General features: G+C 42.2%; 1 protein-coding gene across 1 annotated transcript in view; it reads left to right on the forward strand.

The window, feature by feature from the left end:
- Nucleotides 1-1,551: 1,551 nt before the first annotated feature.
- The window catches only part of ERC2 (ELKS/RAB6-interacting/CAST family member 2), a gene marked incomplete at its 3' end in the record, with an annotated part of 493,154 nt that continues 466,895 nt past the window's right edge, over nucleotides 1,552-27,810 (forward strand). The window contains exon 1 of the mRNA XM_037738120.1: nucleotides 1,552-1,768. The remainder of the gene's footprint in view (nucleotides 1,769-27,810) is intronic.

Genomic DNA, 27,810 nt, shown 5'->3' on the forward strand with positions numbered 1-27,810 from the left:
CATCTAGGTCAGGAGAATGAGTGCTAATTTCTTGGTGAGAGAGAGAAAGAAGAGGATGAAGGCAAGGAGAGCCTATGAAAAACCTTAGCAGAAGTGTACAGAGTTAAGGAACAGCCATTTAGACTGGAACAGGAAGGCATCCTTGTCTCTGAGTCCGATTCCCTGAGCAGGAATCATTTAATATTTGAATTCTGGCGGGGCGTGGTGGCTCATGCCTTAATGCCAGCACTTTGGGAAGCTTGAGGCCAGTGGATCATTTGAGGTCAGGAGTTCAAGACCAGTCTGGCCGACATGGTGAAAACCCATCTGTACTAAAAATAAAAAATTAGCAGGATGTGGTGATGGACTCCTGTAATCCCAGCTACTCAGGAGGCTGAAGTAGGAGAATCACTTGATTTTAGCAGACGGAGGTTGCAGTGAGCGGAGGGTGCAGTGAGCCAAGATCGCACCACTGCACTCCAGCCTGGGCGACAGAGTGAGACTCTGTCACAAAAAAAAAAAAAAAAAAAAAAAAAATTAAAATCAAATTCCCACCAGGGGAGGAAAGGAGCCATCCGGTAATCACTGTACTAATTCTATGCCTCTGTGCACCCAAACATCTCATGGCTGGATTTACTTTATTTGTCTGAACTTCCCAGCAGGAGAAATTTAGATCTGGCTACTGAAATTGCTGGAAGCAGACTCATCAGGACAGGAAGGAAATGACTGTTCCATCCCTGCAAATTGACTACTCAGTGAAAGAGGCTAAGTTTAAAGACGCTCATGGCTGTCCCACTACCCTCCCTAATATAAAATGGCAGCAGCTGGGGGCTCCAGACTAGTTGAGTTGAAGCTTTTTCCAATGAAAAACTTGTCTAAATCGTCTTGCTCATTACCTTGAGGTGTGTGCGTGTATCAACTCCGACATCATCTTTCTACCTCAAATTGGGACAATGCAAGCACATTTCAGGGCACAGAAGAGGCACCCAGTGAATATGATGGATATGATATTTCTCTTGTTCCCGTCTTTATCTTTCATTCTGTCCTTTCTTTGGGAGAACGATAAAGTAAAGATCTTATGAAATCCTTTCAACCTCCTAAGGAACAGGAAAGCTGATGGGCGGTGCCGGGGTATGGTAACCACGACCCCACACTCTTATGCTTAACTTAAAAGATAAGTGCCATCCTTGCCCCTGTCACCAAAGCCCCCGTCACCTGACAAGTTCTGGGAGTGCCTGGCAGCTTTTGGAAGGGGGTACCCGGGAAGGGGCGTCGGGGACAGAAGATGGGGGCCAGGTGCTTAGCGCCGCGGCCTGCAGGGAGGAGGTGCTGCGAAGACCCCCGCCCAGGTCAGGCGCTCTCTGCTGCCCCCCGCGGAGGCGCCCGGGCCCCAGCCCCGGCCCCCCCAGCGGCTCCTCGGGAATGCTGGGAATGTGAGTCAGGGCCTCCGCGAGCGGGCGAGCGCGCGGGCCGGCCGGGTGGGAGCCCCGCCGAGCGCAGCGGCTGGCGGCGCCGCGCGAGCGCGCGTCTCGGGACTGCGGCGGGTGCCGCCCCCTCGGCCGCCGGCCCCGCCCGGCCCCGCGCCCGGCCCCGGCCCTCCGAGCGGTGTCCTCCTCCTTCCCTCCTTCCCTCCTTCCCTCCCCGGTGCTCCTCTTTCTCCTCCTCCCGCTCCTGCTCGCTCGGTCTCCGGCTCTGGCACCGGCTCCTGCTCCTCCCGGCCGCCCGGGGCCAAGGCGACGTGAGGTTGTAAAAATCCATGTGGGACGGCCCCCGGGCGAGCATCGGAAAGGTGAGACGCCGACGCCGGGGCCGCCTGGTGCCCGGCTCCCTCCGGGCGCCCGTGCCCGGGCAGCCCTCGTGCCGGTCCCGCTCGCTCGTGGGGAGCTGCAATGCGTTATCGTGGGGAGCCTAGGGGTGAACCATCCGCCTCCGGGGCTTTCTTGGGCGCGGGGAGGGATGGGGCGGCCTAAAGGAGGATTTGCCTTGATGTATAAACCCCCGGATTGGAACAAGTGCACGGTTTCCTCCGGCGCGCGGGCGCCGCTCGCTCGTCCCGGCGGCCCGGGCCACCTCCCGCAGTCCCTCTCCGGCAGCCACCCTCACTGCCATCGCCTTTCTTTCCTCAGACCCCGCTGTTTTGCCTGGCGTCCCCTCTTGCTTCGAGGGGTGGGGTGTTCGCGGGGGCGGGGGTCTTGAGCAACCCCAAGCAGAACAAAGTGGAGAAAGGTGGAGCCCCAGCCCAGGGGGTGGGGTGGCTGGCTGCCTGGGTGGGCTCCGAGGGGAACATGTTTTTTTAAAAAAACCCTTGTCAGGGAAAATGAAGCCGATTTATCGGGGAGGGCTAGGAGATGGTGTATGGAAAGGAATACGATGTAAAATTGAACTGAACGGCATCATTTCTTCCCTCCTTCTTCCCATCTCCTACTTATACAAAAAAGAGATACTTACGAAGGTGTACCTAATTTAAAAAATTAGCGTACGAGCCTTTGAAAGATCATCTTAGGACAGTGAAGATTAAGGGCTGCTTTGGTTCGGGGTAATAAAACAGCTCTCGTAAACTCTCCTTTCGGCCCTGCCTTATTTATTTTGTAGTTAAGGGTCTCTGTTCTCCTTGCCAGAGAGGGAGGGTCCGCTCTTTTAGGAGTGAATCGATTTTAGGCTGCTACCTGCCTTTGCTGGATGAAAGGCAATTTACTCCAGGAGCAGTGAATTGTCAGTTCCCTCTGTGATTGACAGCCACACCTACCACTTAAGTGGGTAGAATGGGGACCGGTGGAACCCAAAGAGCCAATCAATGCTCGGGAGAGGAGGGCAGCTCCCACTTGTCATGGTTAGTTTCCTGGTTGGCTCTTTAAATCAGTGGTTTTACTTAACCATTGATTTCCACCAGGTATGGGGATCCAGCTGTGAGAGGCAGACGAACGCGAAGAAAACTCTTTGAAAATGGGCTTTTAGAAGCAAGTATATTTGACCTGTGTTTCCTTGTCCTCCCCATCCCCTACCCTCCACCCCCTGATTATTAGTTGTAGTAGTTGTGGATGCCGAGGCCATTGGCTTAAAACGAAAATGAAATGAATCTGTGTAAAGAATGAATGGGGGGAAGGGGTGTTAGAATGGCCCACCTATTTCTCCAGAATTGCAGTCTTTATACCATGTACAGTTGAGCTATCCGGGAAAAGGGTGTGGCACTTTGTCTCCTATGGTCACTCTTGTCCTTGTAAAGTCACATTGTTTCTCAGTATACAGTACTTGGGTCTTGGCTCTACTGGATGGATTTATAAGATATTTTTGAAGCCGGCAAACGTTCTTTATGGGAAGTCACATGAATAGAAGGGATTCGTTTAGTTCTGACAGTTAACTCAACTTCTGGAAGTGAGGGCTGCCTTGTTCTCTTTTGCAGAGTGTCAGTTTGGTGGTGGTGGTGGGGTCAAGCCGTTTTCTTTCCAAGGAGTAGTAGAGTTTGCCTTTTTCTCGTGTAAGCCATCTTGTCTGTTTGCTTCTGTGCTTTAATAAGATACTTCTGCAGTTTTAGCAGGGAGGGGAATGGAAGGTGATGGTGTCATGGTTTTTACCAGCAAGACTTTCATGGGTGGATAAATCATGGGTGAAGGACCAGATCCTTCTCAACTCACTGCTAGTGAATGGCTGATTTTTCAGCACCCTTCTCCCTGAATTCATTAGCAAAATTACTGACTGATCCAAAGAATGGTCACTTAATAGAAGCTGTACCTGGATGTGAACATAATGCTGTGAATTAAGCATTTCATAAATAGACTGTGAGCCAGAATATACTGATTAGGATGGTTTTCATGTAGAAGCCAGGTTTTTAAGGCAGTATTATTACTATTACTATCACCATCATTATTATTACATATGCAAGCACTTTGCTGGGTACTTTATATGCATTATCTTTTTTAAACCTTGTAGAGCCCCTGTGAGGTAGGTACTATTGTTATAAATATCTTGCTACAGTTTAGTATGAAAGCAAGAACCTGAGCTCAGGTTTGTCTTACCCAGAGCCCATGACCTTGGCCATGGCCTTGACTTCAAATTTTGGTTGTGTAGTCTGCACGTGTCCAGTCTGAAGGTGTGGGTTCTCCCGACATACATAGAGCTAACCCTTTTGAGAGCCCACTGTGATTCTGACAGTCCTTTTGTCAACCTGTTTTGCCTTTCCATTTGAAGGCTGTGGCATGGGCCAATAGGCAAATGTAGTAACTTTGTTTACTATATGTTTCCAGTAGATCAATTTTGGCTCAATAGAAACTTAGTTCCAAATTTGATGACTTAAAAGAAGGTAAAACCAAACAAAATTCACACTCTTCCATTTTTCTTGACACCTTAAATTTCCAATTGGAGCTCTAAATAGATCTTGGTTGAATAAATGCTCTTAACCTCATTCAATTTGTCTCCTCACCAAGGGATTAGAGTTTTATTTTCTTTGTTATTTACAGAGACCGTTTCTATTAGTGATTAGATATGACATTTATTCTTTTGTAATATCATGGTCCTCTTGTTTTATTTTATTTTTGAAATGGTGTCTTGCTCTGTTACTCAGGCTGTAGTGCAGTGGTACAATCTTGGCTCACTGCAACCACCCCTGGGTACAAGTGATTCTCCTGCCTTAGCCTCCCAAGTAGCTGGGATTACAGGCACCTGCCACCATGCCTGGCTAATTTCTGTAGTTTTAGTAGAGATGAGGTTTCACCATGTTGGCCAAGCTGGTCTCGAACTCCTGACCTCGGGTGATCTGCCTGCCTTAGCTTCCCAAAATGCTGGCATTATAGGTGTGAGCCACGGTGCCCAGCCCCTCTTGCTTTATTATGTTGGAAAACCTACAAGATATAAGCCTTATCAGTCTCTTTCCATTGGTGAAACTCAGTGGTGAAGGTTTGCCAAAACAGGTATCCTGATAAATAGAGTGAATGGTGTTGGAGTCCACAAATTTACCTACAGAGTTTTTGACTTTGGTTAGGTTGACTTTTGTACAATCTGCATTTGTTTGTTTTACTAGGACATCCTCTAGCCTTTTTTTTTTTGTTTTTTAAATCTGCTAACCAGTTAACATTTTGGCTAGTCCATGGGACACCTGCTTGCTAGCCAACAGTTTCAGTTTCAGCAGTGTTTGTGCTCTTTATATTTTATTGTAATTTTCTTAGTTTAGAAAGATAGGATGAATGGAAAACACAAAAAATCACCAATATTCATGATAATGTAGGTCTCATAAATTTAAAACAGTTGATCCAAAGGTAGGAATCACTGGATGTACAAAACATGGAGATTTTTCAGCCTGTTCTTTCTTATGTGAAGGAAGGGAACAAAATGAATGAACATATAAGACATGCTAACATATATCAAATGTTAAGATATATTAGTGAGCTTTGGCAGTGTAACAAAACTCCCTGACTTACAGCAACAGGTATTTATTTTCACACTCATGGGTTTTCGGGTTGACCGTGATTTGGCTGGTTTAGGCTGGTCTCCTTGGGGTGGCTGTGCTGAGGCTGTGGGGTGGGTTCCAGTCTGCTCCACATGTGTCCTGGGGCCCAGGCTGCAGGGATGGCAGCTACTTGGCACACGCCCTTCTTCTGGCAGATCACTGGAGCCAAGAGGCAAATGGCACAAGCAAATGTCACTTCGAGTGACAACCTATTTTGGACAAAGCAAGTCACATGGGAAAGCCCAACACTTGTGTGTAAAAGTAGATTCTGTTCACAGTAGGGGAGCGAATATTTGATGAACTGTCATTTAGATTCCCACAGCATGTAAAAGTTATGGTTAGAAGATTTTCTAATTTATTTTTCTTGGGGAATGTAATTTTCATCCCCTCACTGCCAGCACTAGCTGTGTGACATATAAACCTGGTCCTTAACTTCTGCATTTCAGGATCAAACATATACCATGTTTGATTTTAGAGGTCTGGCTGTAAAGCAGGTTGGTGTATACACATGAATTACTTAAATTATTAAGGCACTATTTATTAGGACTTACTGTGTTCCAAGAGACAATGTTCAGTGCAGTGGTGAACACAGTTTTTATCTAATGTGGGTTCTGCCATTATAAAACTTATTAGGAATAGATGTAAGGAAGGACTTCTTGGATGCAATGACATTTTCCTGGACCTTCAAGCAGGGAGAGAGTTGGAGATGCAGACAGAGCAGTGGATGCCATAAAAATATTGGGGGACACATGGATATAATGAGTTATTCCACTTGGCCAGAGAGTAAGAAAGGTGGATAACAGCAACATTAATAATTATAACAGTAGTATTTATAGCTTAACTTCTGTTGGGCAGTTAACTATGTGCTAGGCACTGTGCTTAGCACTTTCCATAAAATATCTAATTTAATATTGGGTAGGCATTGCTGGTTGCCTACCCAACATTCATTTTCTCCTTTCTAACTAAAAGAACCCTAATTTTGTTTGAGATGGAAATAAGCCTGCCTCACCTTCCCAAGACTCCCTTGCACTTGGAGTAGCCATGAGAGTTGGGTCTGATAATGACAGGTGGAAGTTGTTGGGTGGAGGCTTTCCTGAAAATGTAGTGAGTGGGGCACACCTGGCTGGTATACTCCAAGAGCTTTTCAGACCTTTCTGCTTCTTGCTGCTGGGATCATCCGTGCAATGCCTAGAAGGGCAGCAGCCAACTACAACAATGAAGATAAAGCCATGGTTTTTGTTTTGTTTGCTTTTGAAACAGGGCCTCACTCTATCACCCAGGCTGGAGTGCAGTGGGATGATCTCAGTTCATTGCAGCCTTGACTTCCCCAATTCAAGTGATCCTGCCACCTCAGCCTTCTGAGTAGCTGGGACTACAGGTGGGCACTACCATGCCTGACTAATTTTTGTATACTTTTGTAAAGATAAGATTTCCCCATGTTGCTCAGTCTGGTCTTGAACTTCTGGGATCAAGTGATCTGCCTGCCTTGTCCTCTCAAAGTGCTGGGATTACGGGTGTGGGCCATTATGCTCAGCCAAAATCATGTTTTACAAATGGCAAAGCTGGAGTCTGGAAGAATTTTGGTCTTGGTGACATTGTTAATTCATTGTACCAGCCTAGACTGCCTTCCAGTGGTCTTCTTATTGCATAAAACAAAAAAGCTCTTTACTTGTAAGCCACTACTTATTACTTGCAGCCACACATATTCCTCACTAATACATACCTTCTCAAGAGCACTATCAAAGTAGATGCTGTCATACCTATTTTGCAGGTGAGAACATTAGAGGGGTTAAGCACTTGCAGGTGAGAACATTAGCGGGGTTAAGGACTTGCCTAACCAGTAAGTGGAAGCACTGGGGGTTCAAAACAATGTCATTTTGACTTTCAGGCTCATCATCTTGCCTCTGGCTGAGCAGGAAAAGTACGGTGGTGGAGATAATTTGGCAAATTAGGCTGGAGTAAGACTGAGGGGGCACCTGGATTCCTGGTTGAAATATTTGAGTTTGATTTCATGGGCTAGTGAGTATAAAGCCACTGCAAAAGACAGAGACCAGAGGTTGGGAGAGCATTGAGGGTTGAGTGCATAACACATGCTTTAGTGTGAGTGAAGGTAGAGGGAAAACTGGGCACGAAGCAGAGCTGAGGACATGAGAAGATAATGGAATTGAGTGAACCCAAATCATAGTTGGCTGTTAACCTATAATCATGTAAGAACAAAATGAAAGTCTCCTGAAGGCTAGTATTCACTTCTACTGATGGCTTCACATTTGCCTGGAAGTAGGGAATGAGTAATATAGAGAATTGCTAATGGGATATGAATCACTATTTAATGCTGGGGGGTGGGGTCTTCTACTCTTGTTGATACCATTTATTGAGCCCTTGACGACTTTGTATTACATGACTTTGGTCTGGGTCTGGCTCCACTGTGCTGGTGAAAGGTAGGAGACATGAAAGATAAGGTCAGAAGGTGTGCAGTGGTACATTAGATTCTGTCCATGGACTTATTTCTGCTAAACATTCTAGATCTTCCTTGAGGGGTAGAGTGGGGTTACTTTGTCTGTGTCTCATTTTTTTCTTCGCTTTATAAATCTGTAAAATAAAGGATTTGGTTTACATTCATGGTTTTCAAATGTTTTTCAGCTGTTAAAACTTTTTGTTTCCTAAATAAAAATTTGTCTGGACCATCAGTATGTTTATAGAAAGCAGAGCTGTTCTGGAAATTTAGGGTCCAGATTTATGCGATTTGAGTGTCTTTATGTTGAGGCCACTGCTCTAAAATGATACCTACACACCCTCTCTGGTCCAGGATTATGTGAACCTTATAGCTGTACAGATGTTTTATTTGTGCATCATCTTCAACAAATCCCTTTGTTATTTCACAGCTTGTGTCTTAATATCATCTGTGGTCAACTGTGAATGTTCCCCATAGCCACTCTTTCTTTCCTTCCGGGCACATGTTGGAGGTGGCTTGAATCACTTCCATGCTAGAACATTCGATTCCCAGTGTGAGATCACCCAGTGCTCTCTTCTGCAATGATTATGGAAGCATGTGTTGAGATGGAGCCCTCTATCTGCCTGAGCCTTTCAGTCACTAAATGAACACAGCTTCTAGTCAACTGGAGTTGGACATATAGACCAAGACGTAAACCTTGGTTGTTTTAAGCCAGGAAGATTTTGTGATTTTTGGTTTCTGCAGCACTTTTCTGCTTATCTTTACTGACACATCATCTTTCAGCACATCTGCTAAACTTTACGTAACTTACTTTTTGGGTGTCTTCTGGATTAACCTGAAGCCTAGCCAGCTTGTCCTTACTTTGTAGTTAGGAAAGCAGTGAGCTGGCATCTACATCCACTGTCCATGTAGGTCTCTGTACTAATAGACTATCTGAATTGAAATATTTATGCTCAATAACATTTGTTTTCATGTTAAAAAAAGTGAAGACATAGAGTGCACCTTGCCTTTCTTTAAAAAAAAAAAGTCTTTATGCTATGCTGCTTTTTTAAGTAATAGAATCTCTGTGGCTTGGAGAGGAATAATAACTATCAGTTACCTTAACAATGGCTGTTATTAATTAAGTAGTGGTTGATTTATGAAGTATTAATTGAGTATCTACTTTGTGACAGGTACTGGAGGTACAGAGATGACCCATAGACAGTTACTTACTATTTGAAGCTAATACTCCAGTTGGAAGTCATGGATAGATTTGCTCTGTTCTATGAAGAGCACCATTTATTGAGCATTTACTATGTGCTAGGCGCTTTATGTTGCTCATTTCATATTACTTATAAAAGTAGACATATTATCCCATTTCGTAGGTGATGAAACTGAGGCTCAAAGAATTTGATAAGCTCCATGAACGCAGGAGCTTTGTCTTTTGCCGTATCCCTAATACCTAGAAGCGTGTTTGACACACAGTAGATGTTCTATAAGTATTTCTTAATTGATTGAAGGGACAGGAAAACTTGCTCGGAGTGAATGCTGTGGCAGAGCCATAATTTGAATGTACCTCTGCCTTACCCTCAAGGCTGCTAAATTATCACTAGACAAAGTAAAAACAGTGAGCAGCCCCACAATTGCAACAGAAGCAACCACCAAGACTTACCAGTGTTAATGCCAAAAGCACCAGGAGCTCTAGGCTGTCTCACTTTCACAGCCAGGACCAAACCTTCTTTGTGATTTTTTTGCTCATTCTTTCAGCTGGGGAAGTCCAAGGCCACTACCTCACCGACCTAATTGTTAATATAACTGGTTATCCCTCTCTTGGGCCAGTTCATCTGCTGCTCCAGCCTAATTTCTTCAGCACTTGGCTGGCCAATTCCCAGGGCGTGCCTCAAGTTCTGCTCTTAACCTCTTGGGCATTCCTTCTCCACTTACATCTTCCAGATTTGTTGCTTGGAAGTTGCACTTCCTCTGTTCTTGAACTCACGTTGACTCTGCCAAGCAGAGTTCGTCTTGGTCGCATCCCAGGAAATCTCTAGTTGCTGGCACCTAATCAGCACTCAACAAAATTAAAAAGAGAGAGAGTGTGTGTGCATGGAAGAAGAGAAGCAGAGAAAGGCAGGCAGTACTTTCAGGAAGGAACTAAGTGATTATTTTTTTCCTGGAAGTCAATGGTGAGATTATAGCCCCCACTAGATGAAGAGTTGGAAGGGCATCTCCGAGATACACCTGAAAACCAAAGGCTAGCAGCAATATTCGTAGACATCTTATGCCAGCAACTTCACTTTGCTACGGTTTATTTTCCAGACTCCACATTTTGCTCACTTAATTATACTGTGTGTGTGTGTGTGTGGTCTGATAGCATTAGCTCTCTTTTCCTGTCTTAATACTTTCCACCCCTAAAGGTAGTTGTCGTTCTGTGATTTCAGGGCATGAATGAGTGGCAGGAAGCAAAGTGCATTTACCCTAAATGCATTAGGAGCAAACTATTAATTCAAAGCAACTTTTTAGTGGGTCAGAAGACAAGAGCTTGAATGGGAATTGAGCAATGTGACTGTTCTTTAAGAATACACTCAGATCCTTATGCAAACCGTGAAAGAGTTCTGCTAAATGGTATGACTAATTACAGTAAGGAAGAGCAGGGTTTCGTATAAGAAATTGAACCTAGTTGTGCACTGTCGTTACCAGTTCTTATGTGGCAAATTTCTCTATAATAAGATGGGTGTGGTCAGGCTGGGAGTTCATCCTTGGTGGGCCTGAGGTGATTGAAGGTGGGTTTGGGGTCTGGGAACTGTTCTGACAATAAGCGTTGAGCAGCTCTGTAAGATGTGAGGTTAGGGTGGTCGCGTGATCGCTGTTTTTTCCTCAGTGATGCTGGTTAGCATCAAATTCCTACCAAGATGGCTTTCTTGTGCCTGGCTTGAGGCAGATTAGCCATGCTCCGTTTTGCCAGCTGGCTCCAGCTCTCATCACCTCGAGGGGCAGCCGTGTTTCAAGGGGCAGGTTTGGAGAGGAGCAGGGTTGTTGGCTCTTTTTACTTTCACGTCTCAGGAGAGGATTTTTGATGTCTTTTCTTTCCTTCTGGTGATGTGTGTTTTTCCTTCCCTTCTAAGGCTGTAACGTTACCTCCTCCCCCTTCTTTGTTTCCCATTTTGACCCTTTATTCATTTTGTTCCTGACGCCTCTCCCTGACAGGAAGCAGGAGGTTGGGTAGTGAGTAGGACACAGCGTGGCATTCTTATGGGATCGTTGAAAATAGGTCCTGTTTGATGCTGAGTGGATACAAAAGCACCCGAGTCTTAGTGGCTGCTATTCAGCAGGCTTGTGAATGTGGAGCAGTTTGTGGGGCACTCAAGGGGAATTCTTCACCTTTTTTTGTTAAAGCTGATAAATAACTCTCTTTTTAGACATGGGCTTTGAATGCATTCATAGGCTACCTTGAATTCACAACATGAATAGTTGCTTAGAATAACTTCAGAGCAGATTCTTTTGGATACAGAGACATGGCACTGACCTGAGGTCACAAGACCTAAGTTCCCTTTCTGGCTTTGCCACTAGCTTTCTCCTTATTTGGGATCTCGATTTCCCCATCATGTAGTCCAATTTGCTTCAAAGGCACTCTTGTAGATCCATTATATATATATATATATATATATATATATATATATATATATATTTTTTTTTTTTTTTACAACAGTTTATTCACGCAGAGGTTCAACTAAGAGGTTCAACTAACTATCATTTTATTAGTTATTTTAACCCGGAAAACAGGAATGGCTGGGATTCTTTCACAATGGACTTTAGCAACAAGGAATTCAGCCATTCTATTATGTATTCATTATATGAGTGTATGCTTGCTTTGTGCCAGTCTTCTTCTGGGAATGGAGTGTGTGTGGGGGGGGACTGTCACAGAGCAGATGATTTTGTAGGGGAGCTCAGGGATTGTAGTATCTAGTGGAGCACCAGACAAGTAAGCAGGCAATAATGGGTGCTCTTTGGGGGAACATCCAGGCTGCCACTGAATACTCAGGAGAGTCATGGATGAAGAATGAAGGAAGGCTTCTTTAAGAAAGTAGCACCTGAAGTGTCACTGAGGGTAAATGAAATTAGCCAGAGGAGGGAGGATTTGAAGGTACAAATAACAGGGGGAATAGCATGCACTAGGTCCCAAAGTAAGCGAGAGAATGGGAGAGTCAGGGTTCATGGAGGAAACATAGGTAGTAGAACTGAAGAGCTGGAGTTTAGCTTGGTTCAGGATGAGGGATAGTGAGAGGAGCCATAGAGTATGACAGGACATGAGACCCTGTGAGCCACTGAGGACATGGGATTCAAGCTTAAACTTTCAAGAAATTTCAAATAGGGGATGGATATGACCAAAGACTCTGAATTCTCTTTATTCTACTTTTATTTCACTGTCATGGCAATAATTATCTACTTTTGATGCTTGTGGGAATGTGGGGCTTGATATTGGGATGAGAGTGTAGCAAGATGACTTGGAGAACAATAGAAAGATTGATTATTATGGTACTAGGAATCCTAGCAGTGTCCATTCTGATTCACTGACCAAACACAATTTATGTCCCCTTAATTACATTGAAAGACCATTTTCCAGGTGAGGAAAAATATCTTCTAATAAAAGATCTGCAGTGAGGCTCCACACCACTTGTTGGTTTTGAGACTCAGAGACCAAATATCACCCAGGACAAAGTTCATTTCAGTGAATTTTAAGCAGAGCACAGAGAGTACTCATTGTGTTTTAAATCTTTGTAATTAATGGGCAGAATGAAACTGACTTCGTTGGATTAATTGAAGGAAATACTTGGAGTAATTCATAGTGTACAGCTTCTGAAAGTGGTCTGAGAGAGTTCATGAATGAAAATAGTTTCATTATTCCTTGAAATGTATAAGATTGGGAGTTATGGGCTAGAACACTATTCAATACCCTGTGCATAATGGCTGCCTCTGACTTTACTTTGGTATGATTTATATTTTTGTGCATTATACAGTAACACTATTAAATTGCCTTTCATACATTAATCTTAACTTCTGTGCCATAGCTTATGAACCACCATTCTGAGCTACTGTATCATGACCTTACCTGCCAACAAGTAGTTTTAGTTCATCAGCATCACCATATTTGTACAACAGAGTTTGTGCAATCACCTGAATATTTCTTGAATTTTGTCATTAATTTATAAGTGGAAAATAGAAAACTGTAGGCAATAATATAGGGAGAAGTATTTAGCTCATAAGGTAACTGAGCCAAACATTGAAACCATTAGGCACGTCCAATATGGCTAGTGGTTAGCCTTAGTCAGATGCTTTGAACTTAAGGTGGCCAACTATTTATAGTTGTGAGTGAAGTTAAAGGCTATGTATATATGAAATGTTGGAAAAAAGCTTTAGGGATTATATTAAAGGGCAAGACAGAATTTGGGACTTTATCATTTATTTGTTCCCTTTTTAACATGTAAGTCAAGGTAAGCTTTGTTTGTTCAGCTTTTAAAAACATACATATTTAGAAAGACATTTTCTGCAAAAGCAAGAGACAGAAATTGGATTTCTCATCAGTCTTATTTATGAGTCCACCAGAGTATGTAACCTATTCCTTTGGTTTGCTGGTCAGAATAGGCAATTATTGTGATAAAATCTCTGTGTATTTTGGCAAACAAGAGAAATAAAAGCAAATAAAATGGTATTTGGCAAAGGATACACCTCAATGGGAATTTCATGATTGCATGGTTTCACTTGTTAAAACAATACACTGTGGAACTAGAAAAAGGCTAAATGAATCCTAGTCTTAGCCATAAACCTTAGTGATGCTAGGATGGTACTTTAGTAGCCAAAGAGAGAAAGGGATACAAATTAAATTTTGTGTAAAATTGACCCCATAGCCCTCTAATTCCCTACGTCAGGAGGGAATGGCGGTTGTCTGTCTGTCCTGGGGGGGTCTGCTTGCTATTTGGGGAGATAATCCAACTTTCTTTGTGGGCTCAGCCCACCTCTAGGCAAAAGATTGAGTTGGATACAAAATTCCAGTTCCTTCTAACATCTCTTGTGGTTAAACGATGAGTGTTAAGTCATGAAAGATGTTATTCAAATAGAAGATGGAAAAGAATTGGCTCTTAGATATTTTAATCTCTTCCTGAAACTGAGAGACATAGTTTATCTTCTATAAAAAAGGTGGATAATTGTTGGACCAAAAGTTCAAGAAGCTCATATTAAGTATCTACTATGAGTCAGGCACTGTGCTATGCACTTTGAAGAATTATCTTATTTAATCTTCACAATAACTTCATAATCTAAGTATTATTTTTATCAATGAGGAAAGTAAGATTTAGAGAAATTAAGAAACTTACCGTGGTGTCTTGGTTGAGTTACCCACAGAAGCAGACCCTGAGACAAGTAGTTACTTGGGACATACAGGGGTCACTAGTGAGTGAATGAGGGTGTGAGAGAGGGAAGCGAAGGCAGCCAGTAGATGGGGCATTGTTAAGTGAGCTGTGGGATGGCAACTAGAGTTTAATACCGTAAGGAAATGGTAGAGATGGTGTAAAACACCCACCTTAGGGTATTTTTACACAAAGACTTAAGAGAGCAGGGATGTCTAACCACTAGCTCATATCAATTGTTTTCTTTTCTTTTTTTAAAAATTTATTTTTATTTTGGCAAAATATACATAATATAAAATTTACCATTATAGCCATTTTAAAGTGCACAGTTTGGTGATACTAACTATATTTGCAATGTTGTACAGCCGTCACCACCATCTATCTCCAGAGCTTTCTCATCATCCCATACGGAAAATATGTATTAATTAAACAATAACTCTACATTCCCCCAGCCTCTGGAAACCACCATTGTACTCTCTGTCTTTATGAATTTGACTATTCTAGCTACCTCATATAAGTGATATCAGACAATATTTGTGCTTTTGTGGCTTGTTTACTTAGCATAATGTTTTCAAAGTTCATGTTGTAGCATGTATCAGAATTACATTTCCTTTTCTTTTTGAGACGGAGTCTCGCTCTGTTGCCCAAGTGGGAGTGCAGTGGCACAATCTTGACTCAGTGCAACATCTGCCTCCTGCGTTCAAGCAATTCTCGTGCCTCAGCCTCCCAAGTAGCTACGACTAAAAGTGCACACCACCATGCCCAGCTAATATTTGTATTTTTTAGTAAAGAGGGGTTTCCCCATGTTGGCCATGCTGGTCTTGAACTCCTGGCCTCAAGTGATCTACCAGCCTTGGCCTTCTCATTTCTTTTTTAAGGCTAAATAATATTCCATTTTAAGTATATGCTACATTTTCTTTATGCATTGGACGTCAGTGGACATTTTGATTGTTTTCACCTTTTAGCTATCATGAATAATGCTGTTGTGAACACTGGCATATAAATATCCATCAGATGTTTTTAAGGGTGGTTAACCCTGAGACTTCTGTCCTGCACCCTGTAAGGGAAGATCAGCCTATCCAGGTTTAAAAGATGTTCTCAGGGAGAGATTCTGATACTGGCAGTGCCTTTGGGGCACTCTAAAATGTTCAGGTCAGAGGGACATCGGTAGGCACTTACAGCATCTGCTCGCAAGATCTTAACCTAAGTAAGTGGAGAAACTGTAATTTGGATTCTTCAGAGCCCTTGCTTTAAACTGCTCTACATTGAGTTGCCTTTTAATTGCAAGTGTAAAATAGTGCTGAGATATAAAATATATCTTATATATTTATACATATATATATCTTACAAAATAAGATATATTTTATGTCTTATTTTATAAGACATAAAATATATAAAATAAAGAAGACATAGTTCTTGCCTTTAAGGAAGGTCTAGGGTTGAATCATGGTTTACAAAATCTTCACGTGAAGACAGTGGTGTTACTTGATGCAATCTGTAAGTCACGTAGCCATTATAAGACGGAATCACAGATAGCAGGAAGTGGGTGCATGCCTTACCTTTCTTTTGGTGGGGAAGCATGCTTGGGCCAGGCACAGCTGGACTCTTCCTCGGGCTATGCTCCAGGATAGGCACTCAGACATGTACTGATTATACATACAGTCATGAGGTCCAGCCCACACCCATTGATGCTCGCTGGCATTCGCTATTTGCATTGTTTGTACAACTATGTCACCTCCTAGCAGGATTTATCCTCCTTTTGGCTTTTCCAGTGATTGCCTTCATCTCAACGTCCAAGCACCAGGAGCAACTATTTGGCAGTAAAGAAATCAGCTGCCAGAAATGATAAAGAGAATACATTGGGAGGCAGTTAAAATAGTTGGTTGTATGCATCTGTGTCTGAAAATAAATTATTTACAAATGATTTGCTTCTATCTGGAGACCTAACAGAAGATATTCTGTCCCTGAATGGATGATATTTCCTAGTTTGTTAATCTGCAGAGGAAGAAAGAAATGAGAGAGAAATCGGTGAGAAATTGCTGTCCTATATTTTAACATAAATGTTAAATATTTTGTTTTAGCACTGTGTTTGTGGTAGCTGGGTGTATTAGTCAGATATTGCTAGGTTGTGCTGAGTTAACAAAGGACCTCCAAATCTCAGTAGCTTCTTTCTGTCAGTGGTTGTCTGTGATTCTGTTTCACGTTATCTTTATTCTGGGACACAGGCTGAAGGAGCCTTTCTTGAACAGCCTATTCTCATTGTAGGGAAGAAAAACCATGGTTTACCCACAAGAGGGCTCTGATAGCTACTGTTGGAATATGGCATTTGTTACTTCTGCTCACATTTCATTGACCAAAACAGTCATATGGCTGAGCCAGATGTCAGTGGAGCAGGAAAGATTATCTTCCTACAGGAAAGAGAGTATAGGGATGGGCCAGCTGGAGGGGGATTGTGAAAATGTTGAACAAATGATGCAATTTACTGCATTGGTTAAAATTTTACTTTCATGTGCAAAGGTTTTTTGCAACCTTTTTAATCAACTACTCTTTTAGATCCATTGCAAGATGTTTAGTGCTGTTATTTCTATTTTACTCAGGAGTAAGAAAGGGCCTAATTTAAGAAAACAACACAATGAGCCTGTGGTCAATATTGATGATGATGAGGATTGTACTGAGTATTTTCTAAGCCTCAGGCACTGTGCTAAGTACTTCTGCCTTCTCTGATTTAATCATCACTCACCTTATTTTGGTGAAGTAGCCATTGTTATACCTGAGGCCATTATTACTTAGATACTTACTGAGGCTCAGAGAGGTTTGCTAACTTGCTCAAGGTTAAACAGGTAATAAATGTGAGATTCAGGACTCAAATCCTGTGTACGCTTAATCACTTAACCACGTTTCTCAGATGAAATCCTTTTTAATGAAAATAATTTCTCATAGAACCCCACAGTTGGCTTAAATTATTATTATAATGATACTCTAAATTGTATAAACATAAAGCTTGTCAGTTTTGTTTTTAAGCTTTTACAACTTTTTAAAACGTAAATCAATTTAAAAATAGAGTATACATCATATTACAGTACTAATTCAAATTCACAACATTAATTTAACTGCATTAACTAAATCGTTGCTTGTAACTAGAATGTGATGCTGATGCTGACTATTCTAGACAGGTTCTTTGGCATCATCTGGTCTGTCCTGCTGTGTGTTGGGTGATGATTCAGTTTTCCCACCACATTCACAGTGGTCAACTTCTGTGAAACTTTCATTCATTCTGAGGAACTTGACAATCCTTGCCTTTCATCCCTTGAGAACACATCCTTTAGATCCCCAAGACCATTTTATTTCCTTTCACATTGACTCAGTAATTCCTCAGGCTACAGTTTGATGTTCAAAGTCAGTGGGCATGGCGCAGTGCTGATCAAGAATATCCTTACATTGTTGGTTTTCAGATTTCTGAAATAAAAACAACACTTAAATTCTCATGAGATTTCCAAATTCTTTAATATGCATCACTATGGATCTGACTTCCCTCCTTAGTTCTTGTCCAGGTCAAAAAACTAGATTTTCCCTCTCTGTTACTACACTCTTTCTTCCATGCCATTCTCTCCATCTGAGACCACACTCTATCACTCCCAGAAAGGCCCTCATCTGTTTCTGGTGTTCACGGTACCTGGCAGCCTTGCACAACAATTAGAGTTGTTACTGTAAGAGGCTGTGACCCCCTTTTAAATGGAAGGATTTGGACCTTGAGCATGTCAGAAACCACATTACAGATTTGTTCTCTAGAAGTACTTGTTGAATAGATCTGAACTATGTCCTGTAATTTCCCTTTTTATTTTTATGTTAGATAAGCCTACTGCTATCCATTCATAGACAAGAGATTTGACTAATTACTTGATTTACTTACTGCACTTGCTGACTCATTTACTCTAATTTCTGTTTTTAGAGGGGTTTCTGCGGACCATTCAGCACCCTGAACTTGATCCTTGTTAAAGCCTCCAATGTGACTCTTCCATGGTTTTCAGTCATATTTTTGAGACTCCAGTTAGGATATAACATTTATTCTTTCTCTTCTTTCCAGAATACATAGATGAATACTTGTCTCCATAATTTGTACTTCGGAGCCATTCTCCATCCCTCATTGATTGTGGCCTTTTTTTAATAGCTTTGCTAGAATTTTTCCTCATGTGTGTGATTATGCCTGTATTCTTTTCTGGTAAAAATCTATTTACACATAATACTTAATGCTGTTGTAAATGTAGCAAAATTCTATGTGATTGGATTTTTAGGGCCAAGGGGGCAGAGTTGTTATTCTTCTATCATTTTCTCAGAAACATCTGTTAGTTGACCGACAGAAGATTTTTTTAGTGTAAGGCCCAATAATTCCTGAATATTCTTTTTTTGTAAGTATACTTAACTGAAGCTTTGCCAACTGACATTTTACATTTGCAGATGAAAGGAAATGCACAGATGTTTTAAAAACGAATCTGAAAACCTTATTTATTTCTTCAGTGCAACTACTTAATTTGTTCCATTTATGAGACTTTATGAGGCAATGAATAATGCTGTTATAATCAGCATATTTTATTAACCATAGCTTATTTTAATTTTATTTAACATCTCAAATTGTTTTTTATTTTTACTGTTTATTGTCTGGGGTTTTGCTATTTATTTAATTTATTTTTTAGAGATAGGATCTCTCTCTGTCACCCAGGCTGGAGTGCAATGACATGATCATAGCTCACTGCCACCTTGAACTCCTGGACTCAAATTACTCTCCTGCCTCAGCTTCCCAAATAGCTAGGACTATAGCTGCACACCGCCATACCTGCCTTGTTTATTTTTAAATTTTTGGTAGAGATGGGGCCCTGCTATGTTGCCCAGGCTGGTCTCAAACTCCTGGCCTCAAGTGATCCTCCCAGCTTGGTCTCCCAAAATGCTGAGATTAAAGGCGTGAGCTACCGCACCTGGCTGTTTTGCTATATATATATATATTTTTTTTTTTTGAGACGGAGTTTCGCTCTTGTTACCCAGGCTGGAGTGCAATGGCGCGATCTCGGCTCATCGCAACCTCCGCCTCCTGGGTTCAGGCAATTCTCCTGCCTCAGCCTCCTGAGTAGCTGGGATTACAGGCACGTGCCACCATGCCCAGCTAATTTTTTTTGTATTTTTAGTAGAGACGGGGTTTCACCATGTTGACCAGGATGGTCTCGATCTCTTGACCTCGTGACCTCGTGATCCACCGGCCTCGGCCTCCCAAAGTGCTGGGATTACAGGCGTGAGCCACCGCGCCCGGCCTGTTTTGCTATATTTTTAACTTGTGTATTTAGCTGTGTACTAGATAATAGTCTATTCCTTTAAGAAAAGTTTTTAGGGGTTTCAGATTTTTAATTTAATACTTTGAAATAAATTGATGGAGTCTGAAATATAAATAATGGAACTGGTTAATGGAAAGAACAGTTAACTAATATTTGAGCATGCAGAGTCCTTGCCTTGTAGTATGGAAGATAACCTCTTTACTCAAGTACCTTGCCATAAAATATGAGCCAAGGCAGCAGAATGTGTAATCATACTAAATGTATACATGGAAAACAGTAATTATAAAATGAGTTTGGGGGAACTAAAGGAGAGCGTACTGATGTGTAGATAGGCATGTTTGAGTTACATAGAGCCTTTTGGAGAATGATGGGAAAGCATTTTTGAAAATCTCTGCTGTGTTAAGCTGGACTTTTCCCCTACTGATTCATATCATTATGGCATTCACAGATGAAATGGTTTATTACTAGGACTTTCAATACCTACAGATGCATAATATTGTAGCCTGCAGATCATGGGGGAAGGCAATGTCCATTTTTCTCTCTAGTTTTAAAGAACTGGGGTTGATGTCTTGAGCACTTTTGAACAGCAGATTGAGTTTGACTCCGAAGTGTCTGACAGGGCTAAGATTAGAGAACTGAGAGAATTCTATGGCAACTTTGAGGTTTAAAGCCACTGTGTCATATTCTGATAGCTTTGGACTTATCAAGGTTAACTTCTGTTGATCATTAGCTGTGTGCTAGGTATTGTGCTAAGTACTTTCTTATATCATCTCATTTAATCTTTCCCAAATCCATATGAAAAGTCCGATATCCCCATTTTACAGATGAGAAAAGTGAAGGTCAGAGAAGTAAAATACTTTGCTCAAGGTTGCACATCCAGAAGACAGAAGTATGTCTCCCGCCAAATCTGATTTTGAGGCTCCCCTTTTTCTTTCTAAAACACTGTGTCTCTCCTCTCTGGCTGTAATTACAAAATTGCCCTATAGCTGCCCTGGAAGTGATTTTAGTGATATGATGAAAATGTCGCAATATTAAATCATTCTTTCAATTATTCCAAAGTTGTTTTGCATAGCTCCTGTGTTCCCTTTCTCTTGGGCAAGAGGGCCTACTTTGGTTCTCCTCTGACTGCACCCTCCACTGGGGGGAGAGTCCAAGGGACCAGTGCAGGTGCCCACCTGGAGCCTGTGCCTGGCATTCTAGAGTCCACTCTGGGTGCCCATAGGCCTGTGACCTCCCTGCCTAAATGTCCCTGAGTTGTCTTCCAGAATCTGCTTGGGATTTTTCACCCAGTCCATCCTCTCAGGGGAAGCCATACTACCAATGTGCACATCCTTAGGCCTAGGGTTGTGGGGTGGCACCTCTGTGTGTCGTTACAGATCAGGTGTCAGCAAACTACTACTCATGGGCCAAATTCAACTACCGTTTGTTTTTATAAATAAAATTTTACTGGAACACAGCCATGCTTATTTGTTTTCAAATTGTCTGTGGCTGCTTTCGGGCTGAAATGGCAGAGTTGAGTAGTTATGACAGAGACCAAATGGCCACAAAACCTAAAATATGTACTGTTTGGCCTTTTACAAAGAAAGTCTGTGGAGTCTTGGTATAGCTAGAGCAAGCCTAGCTTGCATGCTGCAGAGTTCATGTGTGTGAGGTCCCTGGGATATGGTTGTGCCAGAGGTGGGGAAGAAGGGTGTTGGTGGTGGGGGTGGGGAGTGGGCGGTGGGATGTCTTCCTCCTGCCACAATATTTTGGCAGGAACTCTAAGGAGTCTGAGTATTCTAAGTTCAAAAATTCAAATCTCATCTTCCCCATCTCTGTATTCATCAACGTAGGGGGGTAGAATGTGTTTTGTTTACCAGTTTCTTAGCTCAGTTTGTAACTTGAAATGTATAGACACATAGTATCTGTGCCTCCATTTGTACTCTTGCCCTGGGCTCCAAGAGTGTTAGCACCAATGTAAAAACCTGGGGTGCAGTGTAGGGGTTTATAATAGGAGGGAAGAGAGACCCCGACAAGGAATTGCTTATATTAATATGAATTTGTAAGGTGTGGAAACGCTTTTGGGTTGTATATGGATTATATGACATGAGAGAGGCTTTTGGGATGCTGATAATGTTCTAAGTCTTGAGCTAGACAGTGGTAAGACAGGTGTGCTCACTATATAAAAATTAACCAGTGCAGGCTGCGCATAGTGGCTCATGCCTGTAATCTCAGCACTTTGAGAGGCTGAGGCGGGCAGATCACTTGAGGTCAGGCGTTTGAGGCCAACCTGAACAACATGGTGAAGCCCCATCTCTCCAAAAAATACAAAAATTAGCCAGGTGTGGTGGTGAGCATCTGTAATCCCAGTTACTTGAGAGGCTGAGGCAGGAGAATCACTTGAACTTGGGAGGCAGAGGTTGCAGCGAGCCAAGATCACACCACTGCACTCCAGCCTACGTGACAGAGCGAGACCCTGTCTCAAAAAAAAAAATCGATTAACCTGTGCAATTAAGATCTACCTTTATCATATATATGTTATACTTTAATAAAGTTTATAAAAATAAATGAAAAGAATAAATATATTAAAATTAAACATGTAAATAATACATAGGCTTTTTGTATTTTATAAATATTACAATAAATATACAAATATTAATATATTAAAATATATGTAAAATTAACAACCCTTGCTCCCAGTTTCATTTGTCCAAATCCAAAATGCTGGAACCCGTCTGCCACTTTAGCTGGAAGTTCCGAATCTGTCCACTAGAGCTCCTTCCCAACCTTCCCCACTTCTTCCTGTCTCCCTCTCTTTCCTCTCCTCCCCGCTGCTTCAGGCTTACACCGCCCCAAAGCGAGAGGGATATGGATATAAATCCTACATCCAAATCTGGAGCTTGGTCTGTCCAACCAGTCTACCACATGATTACATCTTGCTGCCACAAGGTGTCGCTCTTGAGGCTGATCTCCCTTGGACTGAAAGATGCTGTGCCTACCCTCTGTGGTCCCCCACTCTGCGGTCCTGCAAGGGGAGGCCAACCCGGTCCCCCGTGGCCAAACTTAGACACAGTGTGCCATGTAGGGTGTAGGGGATGCTATTGGTCCCCCACCCACATCTCCTCAGCACTCATGACCTGTACCGGAACATGAGGGCTTTTGCTTCGGCCTCGCTTGGGAGTGCCAGGGTAGCAGCCCTCAGCTCATGATGGAGTTCCTTGCCCTTCCTGAGGTGCACCTATGAGGCCGGTTCTCCACTGCCTCTCAGAGCTCTTTCCTGTTGCTTGCAGCAGAAACTTTCTCGAAAACTGCGTCCTCGGCTGGGTGTGGCGGCTCATGCCTGTAATCCCAGCACTTTGGGAGGCCAAGACCGGCGGATCACTTGAGGTCAGGAGTTTGAGACCAGCCTGGCCAACATAATGAAACTGTCTCTACCCAACAGTACAAAAATTAGCTGGCGTAATGGTGGGCGCCTGTAACCCAGCTACTCGGGAGCTGAGGCAGGAGAATCGCTTGAACCTGGGAGTTGGAGTAAGCTGACATCCCAAGATCGTGCCAGTGTACTCCAGCCTGGGTAACAAAATGAAAACATAAAAAAAAAAAAAAAAAAAAAAAAAAAAAAAAAAAAATGCGCCTCTATTGAATTCCTTCACTTACTTGTTTTTTTTTTCCAAATTGTCCTCTCAATGCTTCCTGGGAATACCTTCTAAATGAACCAGCTACACCCACATCCTTGTCTCAGCATCTGCCTGTGGGAAACCCCGACTGGGACATATAGGCGTCCTCATGAGTTACAGCCCTGTGCACAGCTTCATGCTCCACTGTACAGGCTCCAAACAGCTTGGTGGGGTCTCCAGAAGCGTTGGGACTTACCCACAGGCTTTGTCCATTTGGGCTTCTCCATGGCTACTGGGTCACTTGTCCTGAGTCCCAATCATCAGCCTGGACTTCCTCTACCTTGAAATAATTATTTTATTTCTGGGAACTCTAGGTCTGGTGAAACTATGCTAATTTCTTCCCATAGATCTCACTTACTCTGAATCTTGGGCATCTGGGACTGGGGAGTCAGTGACTTCCCTCCCTGGAGGTTCCCAGATCATTGTGCATAAAGACTCCTACAAGATTTCACGTTTTCCAAACCAGGGACCTGAGCAGGGGCAGCCTTGATTGGGTTATGAAAGATTTCTTTACACCTTAGCCAGAGGATTCAGGCTACCTAGTCTAGCCCTACTTTAACCTAAACAAGGGGGCCATTTTGATGACCCTTGGCCAGTCATCTTCTCTTATAAAAAGAAAAAAGATAGCATGTCTTTCACACCATGATTAAAAAAAAAAAAAAAAAAGCATGCTTTGAGAGAATATAACTGAGAGACCTGAATTGAATGGGATAGACCTTGTAGAGGGTATGCTGTTGAAACTGTGATCTAAGCGATGGAATAGGAAATAATGGGAATTAGCCTTGCAAAGAGAACAGCAGGAGTGAAGGCTCTGAGACAGGAAGAGACTTGCATTGGAGCAGCAGGAAGGAGACCCTGTCAAAAGTCTGTGAAGGAGAGAGTGGCAAGAGAGGAGGCAAGGACTGTTGGCAGTGCTCAGATCCTGCAGGCTCTCAGGTCTTGGGAAGTGTTTTGGTTTTGTCCACAGGGCAATGGGAAGCTTTCAAAGGGCTTTAGGTGGGAGAGGGGAGATATTTTGTGATTGCAATTGTTATCTTAAAACAGTTTAGCTGATATTTTGGAAATAAGAGTAGAGATGATAAGAAAAGAGGAGAAGCTTTAGGAGGTATGAGGTAGCTTATGCAAGAGTCATGTTGGTTTAAGTGGAGTAGAAACAAGGGAGAAGATTCAAGAGCAATTTTGGTGGTAGAATTAATAAGATTTGGTAAAGGATTTGAAGTGGGTGGCGAAAGAGAATGAATTGTTTAAGATCTTATATGTGAATAGAGTGGTAAAAAATGTAAATACCTATTGGGGGAAGCAGGCAAAAAAGGAATCAGACTGAATATAAGATAATAGGGAGTGGAGGGGATTGTGGCAAACTGGAGGGTGCATGCTCTCTCGAAGGGGCAGCTTCTGGTTGCTCCAGCCAGTTATTGGCATGCAGAAAGGTGAGCCTGACATTGTCAGATTTTCAGATTTTTAAGGAAATGTCAGAATCTGGATTTTAATGTGAAATGTATCTTTTTATGTTGGCAACTATTAATAGAAATTCTAAACGACACTGTGCTAGTTATATACAGCACATCTGCAGGTGACACCTGGCTCCTGGGCAGCCACTGCTTGCTTGAGATATGTTTTCCATCATGTTTTCCTCTAGAAAGGTTTTAGAATTAGTAGTCTGTGACAAAGAATTTTGGGAAAGTTAGGGATGCTGATCAGAAAAAAAAAAAAAAAGGATGTTTTAAGTTGGCAAAATCTTGGGAGACACTGATGATCTCAGCTCACACGGTCTGTCAGCAGGGCTCAGGTGATGGGCTGAGGCTGAGATCTGTGGAAATAAACTTAACCTAATTTAGAGCAGATAGCAGGAAGTGCTTTTGTCTTAAAATAGACCATTCCAGACCATGATAGTCTGAGATACTTGAGGTAGACAGGAATTGAGGCTCTCCCCAGCCTTTTCCCCTGTGAGCTTATAGTTCAAGAGTCCTTCAACCTTTTAAGAGAGTGAGTGGATGAGTGTATATCTTATTTATGAATCCATATGCAATTAGAGAAAGCATTCTCATAGGTTCATAAAGCCATCTTCTATTTTATTTTGTTTGAGCCACAAGTGGAACTTACCCTTGCACTTTGAATTTTATTCATGAGATGCTTTTAACGTGAAAGGTGTTGAGCAACTGATTTCTTTGGTGTCATAATTTTTTTTTTGATGTCAGCAACATTTGTTTGTTTTTGTACACAGTTGGATCTAATTAATAATTTATGCTTCTTACAGTTGCACATCATAAACGTATAAAATAGCAGGTATTTTTAAAGAGTTCACAAAAGAGTCCAATGATTGAAACTGTCTTGGCTTCATAATAAGTCTTTAAAACAGTAAGATCTTAACTCCACCTTTTTTTCCCAAAATGCATTTATAGGTGGGTGGAAAAGCTTAAAAATAATTTTGTTTTAGTCAATAATGGGCAATAGAAGACATGATTGCATTATTGATTGGTGAATAAAGTTGATCTTTTTGCTCTTTCTCAGAGATTCATTTTATAGAATTAGAAACAAATCAGGAAAGATGAGAAATTAGGAGACAACAACAACAATAACAAAAGCCCAAGTGTCAAAACAGGTACCTTAAAATATGTCAGGGAAAGGAAACATAGCTGGGTGGGGCTTGGGGGGATGTGAGTGACTCAGTAGAATAAATAGGAATCATGAGGCTTAGGGGGACATGACAACCATGGGGTCCTGCCTTTGCTTTATGTTGTCAACTGATTTTTTCCTTCTTCCATGAAATTGATATCACTTTATGCACTGCAGCCTTTGGGGTGAAATGGTCCCAGGAAACCATACCTGCTCTTTATAAATTTTGTGGAACAAACTAATTCCCAAATAGTGGTGAGCCTATGTCACTAACTAAAATTTATTGTTAAGAAGCAGATGTATAGCGGTGAAGACATCCCTTTGCTGTTTTGATGGTCTGTGAATGTCCTGTTTGATAAGTTCAGTGAAATTGAACATAATCTCTCGTCCATTGTGATCTTGGTGGTGTAAGCAGCAACGTGTTTCCGCAGCTTCTTACTGCAGCCTATCAATGGCTGACATATATTCCTTTTAACTATCTGGCTTCTTTATCGAGGTGTGAAAAATAAATACAGAATTATATTTATTTCATGGCCTAGTAGGGCTGAAACTTCAACCAGTCATTATTTTGACCTTCTGCCTTTTCCTGTTAGAGGTCAATTCTGATTGTTTTGGGTTGGTTTCATGTCCCTGCCCTTAAAGCAGTCCTGTAATCACCTTCCTCTCAAATCCTGTTAGATCTGAGGTGAAGAAAGCTCTTACTGAGAAAGTCCATTCCAGGGAGCAAACTGCCCATAGTCAGAAGCTGTGTCTGTCTCAATCATTGCCTTATCCCCAGGATTCAACAGTGGGAGTTAAGCTGATGCTTAAAAAATAAATTCAAGTGTTCAGTGAAATGTTTTCAGGTGTTCTGAAGGGAAGAGGATTTTGTTGTCAAATAAATTTTGGAAAAGCAATATTATATACTTGATTTTGGGATAGTCACAGTACATATGAGTGTCCTAAAGTCTCTGAGACACCTTCGGGTAAAATGAAACCCCAGTAGGCTTGTTTATCTCAACATTTGTCAGACTGTTCAGGAAGTACGGATCTAAAGCAAGCTGAAGTAGCACAATGTTGGTACTAAATAAATACATCTGGGCTGGGCATGGTGGTTCATGCCTATAATCCCATAACTTTGGGAGGCAGAGGTAGGTGGATTACTTGAGCTCAGGAGTTCAAGATCAAACCTGGGCAACATGACAAAACCCAGTTTCTACAAAAAATACAAAAATTAGCCAGATAAGGTGGTATGCACCTGTGGTCCCAGCTGCTCGGGAGGCTGAGGCACAAGAATCACTTGAGCCTGGGAGGCGGAGGTTGCAGTGAGCCTAGATGGTACCACAGCACTCCAGCCTGGTGACAAGAGTGATACTCTGTCTCAAAAATAAATAAAAAATACTTCTTAAGATATATTTACTGAATATGTAGTGCTGAAATCCTGAGTTTGATATTTCAGGTCTTTTTTTTTTTGTGACCTCAAGAGGAGATGGTGGCTTCTGGGATATGTTGAGAGGAGAGTAGAAGCTGTGAAGGAAAGATAGTCAAGAGTAAGGATGTGAGTATAAATTGTTTCATTTTGATTAAAAATATTAATTAATTTTATGGAGATGGGTTCTCACTTTGTTGCCCAGGCTGGCCTTGAACTCCTGGGTTCAAGCTTTCCTTCTGCCTCAGCCTTGCCAAGCAGTGGGACTATGGGCACACACCACCGAGTCCAGCTATTTTATTTTGATTTTATAATTCTTTTAGAATTTATCCTAGGGCAGGTTGGGCACAATGACCCATGCCTGTAATCCAGCAATTTGAGAGACTGAGGCATGCAGATGACTTGAGGTTAGGAGTTTGAGGCCAGCCTGGTGAAATGCCGTCTCTATTAAATATACAAAAAATTAGCTGCTTGAAGCTGGGAGGCAGAGTTTGCTGCTGTGAGCAGAGACTGTGCCGCTGCACTTTAGTCTGGACAACAGAGCAAAACTGTCTCAAA

The sequence above is a fragment of the Cebus imitator genome, unplaced genomic scaffold, assembly GCF_001604975.1.
Source record: "Cebus imitator isolate Cc_AM_T3 unplaced genomic scaffold, Cebus_imitator-1.0 Scaffold48, whole genome shotgun sequence".
Lineage (NCBI taxonomy): Eukaryota > Metazoa > Chordata > Mammalia > Primates > Cebidae > Cebus > Cebus imitator.